This window comes from Cupressus sempervirens, chromosome 10 (genome assembly GCF_028749045.1).
Source record: "Cupressus sempervirens isolate cs-2001-9-10 chromosome 10, ASM2874904v1, whole genome shotgun sequence".
Classification (NCBI taxonomy): domain Eukaryota; kingdom Viridiplantae; phylum Streptophyta; class Pinopsida; order Cupressales; family Cupressaceae; genus Cupressus; species Cupressus sempervirens.
The window spans coordinates 479,895,442-479,904,620 of NC_143127.1; positions in this window are offsets into that span (position 1 = coordinate 479,895,442).

Sequence of the window (9,179 nt, forward strand, 5' to 3'; positions counted from 1 at the left end):
ATATGAATGTATTTGTTGAAGAAGAGATTGAGTAGAGGGAAGTGTAATGAGAGTAGAGAAGAAAATATTTGATAGGAAAGGAGTACCAAAGATAGGTCAATCAACATATTGTTACCTAAATGTTTCAATGAAGGAAATCCCTTAAATGGGTGGACCTCAATTGGTCCCTTTATTGTAAATCCTTCAATGGGATGGACTCTTAGGAGGAGTTCTAAATCCTCTAACTGAGGTAGATCCCAATAGATCTTCTTGTACTCCTAATAGTGTACAAAACACTCTTAATAGGAAGGTCCCACATAAAGGTTTTTTGTAAGCTCCTAATAGAGAAACCTTTTAACTACAATTAAAGGCTTGTAGGTGTTATCCCCACCATGGTTTTAACATTCTAATAGGGTTTTTTCCTATAACCAAAATACATGTGTTAGGTGTTATGTATTGAGATTGATTTGTGAGCTTAGTTTATTTCATTACAATAGTTATTTGGTTTATATTTGGTATAATAGTTTAATAGGTGATTTGAATTAGGAGATTACCTATTGTATTGATTCACCCCTCTTGCAGTACCATTTCATACCAACAATTAGTATCAGAGGATAGGTCCTCAAAGAAGATTATCCTAATAGTTAGAGGAAAATATTCTTGAAGATGGACATGTATAGGTATGAGAAAGAGGTCGAGGAGCAAGTTTTTATTATTCATGAATTGTGAGAGAAGTTAAGAAAATCACTAACAATAAGGAGAGAATTTACCAAAAGGGTAATGAGAGATAAGAATGTAGTAAGAAAATTGAGCAACCTTCTAAAGTTGTTATGTCTAAAGAATTTGAAAGATCTATAGAATAACTAATGGAGAAAATGGAAAAATCAAGAAGAAAGTAAAGAATATAAAAAAGGAACTTGAAGTACAAGCTATCAGTGCCTGTGAGAATCTTGAAGGAAAGAGATCTGCATAAGATGTGAGAAATCATGTTGTAGATGCAAATAAGATAGAAGATGCATTAAAGGAAAAAGAAATAGAACTCAACGAGCTCAAGAAAGACTTAGCACTAGTTCAAAAAGAAAATTAGGACACCACTAATGAGAATCAACAAGTTGTAAGTGAAAATGAAAAGATGAGGAATGAAGTTGAAAACATAAAGAATAAACTAAAAACTAAGAAGGATAACAATGAAATATGGAAGAGGTATAATGAAGTTTCAAGGAAGATTGATGAATAACTGAATAGTAAAAGGAAACACAAGGACACAATTGGTTTGGGCTCACTACTCAATGAACATTTTAAGTTATAGAATCATCAAAGATAATAGAGACTCCATAGGATTTGAAGGGGTACAATATAACATAACTTGTAAGAGACCTACTTAAACTACTTGTTTTAATTGTGGAAAAATTGGTCATATTTCTAATGGCCATAGAAATATATGAATGATTACTAAACCACAAACATTTAATGGTCATTGTTACAATTCTAAAAAGTGTGATCATATAGTTTATGAATGTAGATCTAGCATAAGGATCAAGTCAATTAGAAGTATAATTGATGGTTACTATTATTCTCACAAAAAATATGGTCATAAAGTTGAATATTGTAGGAGAAACACAAAGGTCCCCTTATCCCCAATTGAATAGGTGATCACAATGGATAAAGAAAGCCAATTTGATGTCTTCTATTTAGTATGTGGAAATTATGGATGTATGGAAATCAACTACAAAATGTTAAAAATGAGAGGAAATGAAGGAAAAAAAAGTTGTTGATGTGGAAATACTAAGAACTGAGATGAACAAGATGTGGAAAAATAAAGATGACAACAAGGAATAATTCAAGATGTATGATTAGGAGAAATCAACCATAGGTGTGGTGGACTCTTCATCAAACTAATTCAAGTACTGACATAGGGGGCTACTTAAAGGAACATCGATAACTAATCTCCAAAAGGTATGGATAGTCATTTTAAGTTAGCATAGGAAAATTTAATTTGATGAATAGTCCTTGGAAAGTTATTATGAAAGATTAATGAGAATTGTGAAGTGATAGCATTAAAAGGTAGTCACTTTAATTGATGTAAAATAAAGGTTGTAATTACTACTACTAGTTTTAACCAATGAAATATATTTTTAACTATTGAAAGAGGTGTACAAACTATTTTCAAGCATAGAAAATGGAAAATAATGACCATTCTTTACATTTCTATCTAGAAAAACTTTTGAGAATTAAGCTATCTATTTTGAATATTTTTTATTGCTACTATATTTGGTAAGAATTCAAAAAGTGCAAGAAAGATGGAACTATGAAAACGTAAATATTTGACACAGTTAGAAATATTATTGTGAATAGTGAAAGGGATAGAATGTTTAAATAAAGGAGAGAAATGGAACAAAAAGTTGATACCCCTATTTTGATTAATGTCATGAGAATTCACAACCAAAATTCAATTTGAGTCTATTAAAGGGAAGTGAAATTGACATGACAGGCAATCTATCTTCAATATTACTAGGTGTATTGTTGATAGAAGATGTTCAATCCTATATTTATTTCAAAATTGGAGAGATATGAGTAAAATACATAAAAAAACACATATGATGAATTGTGTGTAAACAACAAGCTAAAGAGTATACATAAGCATTTGGAAATGAGAGGTTATGTATATGTAGTAGATATTCCAACCCAATTCCAACATGAATGGATCATACATGGGGCACAACCCCAAGCATACCTCTCAAATAATTAAATATATCCTTTAGAAAAGGCTTTGTAAATATGTTTACTATTTTCTCCTTTGTACTAATATACTCCATTCTTTTTTCTTTTTTTGCAACTTTCTCTCTCAAAACATGATACTTAATAGCTATGTGCTTTATCTTAGAATGTAACATAGGATTCTTAGACATACTCTCTATACTTGTGTTAGCACAATGTATGATAATAGGCTCTATAAACTCAAATCTAATATCCTTCAACATCTCCTTCATCCACATGATCTGATTGCAATTATTTGTTGTTGCTACATACTTTTCTTTCATTGTGCTCTGTGAAATGCAATTGTATTTCTTGTTTAGCCAAGAAACCAATCTTCCTCCTATGAAAAATGATCCACCACTGTACTTTTTTTTCATCCATACTGCCTGCCCAATCCACATAAGTATCTGTATATAAGGTAAAGTCATTTGATTTGTCATACCATAAACAAAAATCAGGTGTGCCCTTTAAATATCTAAAAATCATCTTTATTGTTGCATAATGTGACTCTTTAGGATCATCTTGAAATCTTGTAATAATTCCAACTATATTAGCTGTATCTAGTCTTGTATGAGTCAAATATTTCAAACCTCCAATCATGGATCTGTACTTCTTTTGCTCAATAGTAGGCGTCTCATCTTTTCTAGATAACTTATGACTAGTTACCATAGGTGTACCAATAGGTTTACAACTTTCCAAACCAAATATTTTCAAGAGGTCTTTTAGATACTTATTTTGTGATAAGAAAATACTTTCACTATTCTGCACAATCTGTAGATCTAATAAATACTTCATCTCACCAATCATGCTCATCTCAAACTCCTTCATTTAACTAGAATTTGCTTTACTTGTTTCATCATCACCTTCAAAGATTATATCATCCACAAATACTTCAATAATTCGTAAACCATTTTTAAATTTCCTTCAGATATAGGTTACTATCTAGAGTACCTTTAGCACATCTCAATTTCACCAAATATTTATCCAATCTCACATACCAAGCTCTAGGTGCTTGTTTCAATCCAATGAATGCTTTCTTCAACTAGTAGACCATATCTCCTTCTTTTGTCAGAGGAAAACATGTAGGTTGCTCATTGTAAATTGCTTCTTCAAGTTCTTCATTCAGGATTGTTGACTTTCCATCTGATACACTTTGAATTTCTCGTTAGCCGCATAAGCCAAAAATATTATAATAGGTTCTATTCTAGCAATAGGTGAAAATGTGCACTAATAATCAATAACTTCTTGCTATGAATAACCTTTAAATACCAATCTTGCTTTATTTCTCACAACCTCACCTTGTTCATTTATCTTATTTATGAAAACCCACTTAGTTCCTATAATAATTTTGTTCTTAGGTCTACAGTTTGGTTCCCATGTATCATTATTCTCAATCTAATCTAATTCTTCTCTAATAGCTTGAATCCAAAAGTCATCTTTACTAGCTTCATCTACACTTGTAAGCTCTACTTGAGAAATCAAACATAGTTCTTCTCTTTGTACCTTGTTCCTTGTCATCACACCTTTGTCCTTGCTACCAATAATCTGATTAGTAGGATGATTATTTATTAGATTCCTATTAGGTGTGACTATCTCAACTTTTACTTAAGCTCTAGGTTCCCTCCTTGGTTCTTCTCTCTATTCTACAATCTGTATGTCATTTTGCAATTTCGTTTCAATTTTATAAAACAAATCAACATTCTCTTGGTTAGCCTTTGGATTAATTTCTTCATCAGAATCATAATCAAGTATTATTTCTTGAATTCCAAACTTCTCATCAACTCTAACATTTGTTCTCTCAACAATAGTTTTAGTTCTTTGATTAAAACATGTGTATGCTTTACTTTTTAATGAATAACCAAGAAATATACCTTCATCACTTCTTGCATCAAACTTACCAATGTCATCTTCTCTCTTAATGTAACACTTACTTCCAAAAATTCTAAAATACTTAAGGGGTCTTACCAATACCTTGTCTGATATGTACTCTATTCATTGTATATATTTTTGTGTTAACTACTTCTCTCCAAAATGTCTTTGAGATATTATTCTCAAACATCAAAGCTCTTGTTGCCTCTATTATTGATTTTTTTCTCCTCTCCACTACACCATTCTACTCAAGTTTCTCAGGGGATGAAAGTTGTCTTTTAATATCATTTACTTCACAAAAATTGTTAAATTTATTTGAAGTAAATTATCCACCTCTATATGATCTTAAACACTTAATCTTTAATCTAGATTCATTTTCAACTCTTTTCTTAAACACCTTAAACTTCTTAAATGTTTTAGATTTCTCTATAAGAAATTCTACCCACATCATCCAAGTAAAATCATTAACAAGAATCATGAAGTATCTTTCACTATAGAATTCTCTTATCTTTGTAGGAACACTCAAGTCAATATGTGCTATCTCCAACTTTGTTGATGTAGTAAACTTCTTTATTGGAAAAGAACATTTCTTCTAGTTTCCCATAACATATTCCTTCCATACTATGTTAGTAGGCTTCAATATTTTAGGCAAATCTCTAATAGCAAGTGTAGTGCTTGTGTATGCTAAATGTGGGCCTTTGTATTCACATGCACTGCAAAATGATCATTATCTAGAGAATCATCTCAGAATGAACATGGGGTTGTTCATCCAAAATAACCAACAGGTTGATCTGTTGCCTCCTAACTAGAATGATTTTTCTATTCACTCTCAAATCAAGAAGTTAGCAACCAGACATCTAGAATGAAGGATTTAATCCATATGAGAATGTGAGATTAAGCTATATGAGATGCAAATCTAATCTAGAAATAAGAAAGAAAAATCAATCTAGATGAATGCATATTTAAGCTAGATGAGATTAATAAGCAAGAAAATCAAAGCTATGAATGTAAGAAATGAGTGTCAGCATAAGTTTGATGTAATTCATGTGCAACCTCTAAAGTGAGAAATTGAGAGCTTCTTAAATAGAATTCTAGAATTTGATCAATGATCGAGATCAATTTGGATGGACAGTTTAGATTAGAAATGAGATTCAGTTAAAATGGAAACTTCCTTGTGCAAATGAAGTTAACTGATTGCTTTTGAGTGGAATAAGGAGTTTAAATGATTTAATTCCTTTTTAAATTTTAGTTCACTCAGAGTTTCTATTTATGAACTGAAGAGAGGATTTGGAGAATATATTTAATTTAATAAAATTGAATATTACTTCATAAATGCATAATCTCAATAGATTGAATAATTAAATTCAATACATTAAGATGAGGATATATTTAATTAAATCAAATACATTCGATTCCTTAATATGTATTTTAGCAAAAGGGGTAAATTTAGTTGAATTAAAGTGCTAGGACTCATAATTAAATTAAATTAATTAATAGGTTTACCTTTGCTAATTTGATTAGACTTAGGAATTAAATAGAGTGTGTAATCAATGTAGATTAGGGATTCTTTGCATTTAACACTTAGGTCAAGTAGCGATTATCATAATTTAGAATTGCCTAGTAAAATAAGACTTAAGATTGATTAAATAGACTAGAATTGGTTTAGCATGGCAATGTGCCAATTTTGGGTTATTACATTTGCTACTCTTTAAATGAATGTGTGAGCAGCATGTTCGATTCAAAGAAATCAGAAGTATGAAGCATAGATCAAGAAATGAGATTGGTTCCAAATTGATGATATGGAGACCAATTGATAATCTTTTTAAAGCTATCTCTAGAATGAAGCTTAACCTTAGGGAATCCAGATAGAACACCTAGATACCAATATCAATAACCTTTTTTAAGGTTATCTCTAGAATGAAACTTAACCTTAGAGAATCTAGATGGAACACCTAGATACTAAAATTGATAAGATTTTTAAGGTTATCTCTAGAACGAAGCTTAACCTTAGGGAATCTAGATAGAACACCTAGATATCAAAATTGATAGAACAAAGATTATCAAACTTCATAGAATTGTTCCTACAATGACACTCAATTCTTAGGAGTCAAGGTTAGATTTCCCCGATACTTGTTCATTGAATAGTGATTGAAAGCAAGAGCTCAGAATTATCTCCAAAACAAAGCTTAGTTCTCAACAAGAGTTAGGATTATCTCTAGAACAAAGCTTAATCCTTAGCAAGAATTTTGAATTATCTTCAAAATAGAGCTTAATCCCCTAGAGTCTAGATAGAACACCTAGATATTGATCCATAAAATATAAAAATACCTATCATGAGTCGTAGAATCATCCCCAGAACAAGGCTTGATCCTTAGGAGTCAGGGTTAGACTATCCTGATACATGTCCATCAAACTATGATAAGAAGTGTTATAAGATTCATCAGATGATCAAAAGATGAGATAGATGGCATAGATGTCAGATAGAGGGAAATGAGATGCCCCAAGTGATGAGGACATAGTGTTTGAGTTGAAGCCATTTTTGAAAGATTCAATGATGTAATCATCCTACCCGCTCGAGAGCAGAATTGAAAGATGACACACTAGAATAGTGATGTAGAGTAGTATATTGGAAGATACTAAATAAATTTGAGCTTTAGAAGAATATATAAGAGATCTAAAGGGTCTGAAGAAAAATTGAAGTTGATTCAGAGTGATTTTGAGGTCCAAAAGACCAAGTTTAACTTTGGCTGACCAAAGTTGACTAGATTTGACTTTTTCTAGAAAGTTGGAGATTTTGAAAAAAAATGTGATTTGACAATATTCAAAGATTCACAAAGTATCATAAAAGTGGACTTCATAAGCATTCGATTGCATCGGTCCCAAAATTTAAAGTGTGAATTTGAGTTGTTTAAGTGTGTCAAATTTTGAATTTGATCCCAAAAATGAGTTCAAAGTAGCCAAATTAGCCAAGGGGGTGATTAATCAATCATTTGTACAGTCATGAAAAAACATGATACCTTGAAGAAACCAACAACCTCTCATACTGAAAGATGCAAGTAAAGCAGTGATCGAACCATGTGCTTATGCAAGCAGAGTATGCAATGCAACCCTATACTAGATGCAGCCCTAGGTCAGGTTATTGAGCTCATAAATTTATCATCACTAAACATTTAGCTAAATCCACAAGTGTCATACAGTTCCCATTGACATTGCAATCATATAAATATGAATATGACACATGTTCTAGTTTTGCAAAGATTAAATGTAAGCATTCGAGGCACAAGAAGCCAGAATGACTAGAACATTTTTCCCTTTTGATGTAGCAAACTAACATAAATATCAGAGCATAAACACTAGGATGACTAGAATGTTTCTTGTGTGGAGACACACTAGACACACAAGAGATCCTTCTCATGCTAAGTAATCAACAAATATTTTGTCCACAATGACCCTTATGTTCGTAATTTGAGACAGAAGTGTGTTAAGTATACTCGCAGTAACACATACATTCTGGTATCAATATTTATTGTAGCATAGAGAATTCACTCAAACAAGAAAGGAGAAGAACCAGCCTCATTGAATTATCCATATAAAAGGAGTTCAGGTACACCCTACCATCCAATACGAGATAAAGGATCTTATAGTGGATACCCCTTTTATATGGATGCTTCAGATCATTGTAACTAGACCATCAAATAGAAAGCAAAGAAAAGATCATGCCTCCAGTCCACACTTCTCTTAGTCAAAATAGACATCCTCAATTTTCTTAAAGGAAATGATAAAGTGAAAGAAAAATAAATAAATAAAACCTCAACATAGCTCAAGTAGTGTTAAGATTTGTATTTTGATTTCAACATTATTGGATTGATGTCAAGTGTCAATGTTCAAAACATATGTGAAAGAAATTTCTTTAGTAGGAGAATTATAGTAGACAGACTCAGTTGGGACAACTGGTGACTGACTTCAAAGTGGAATCTTCATTGAGAAGAACCTTAGTAGGAAATTGAGTGACAGTAGGCAAACACACTTAGAACAACTAGTGACTAAAGCTTAATAGATTTTCTTCGAGAGGAATCTTTATAGTGACACAAGTGACAATAGGCAGACACAGTTAGAACAACTGGTGATTGATGCTTAAGAGATTCCTAAGACACTATAGGGTGTTGCCCCCGAGAATATGACAAGATTCAATCCATGAATGCATGAGTGAAAGAAGCAAACTAAAGCAAGAAAGCAATTGTACTAGAGCCAAAAAATGCACTGCGAGATATAGCATTCGAAACAAGAAGTGCATGTTTACTAGGTTTTCACCTTATTGGCAAAGATTCTTTTTTTTCTACCATGCTGCTTGTTTGCTAGGCTTTCATCAATGACACTTTTCTTGTTTTTCAATTTTTTTGTTCTTTTTTTGTCTTTTTTTATTTTTTTGTATTTTTGAAATCTACACCCTTTTTTTTTGGTATTACCAAGGTTCCTATTGCTAGGTTTTCACCAATTAATGGTTTTTCTGGACTTTTTGTAATTTTTGGACTTTTTTTTAGGACATTTTCAAAATTTTAGAACTTTTTTAGAGA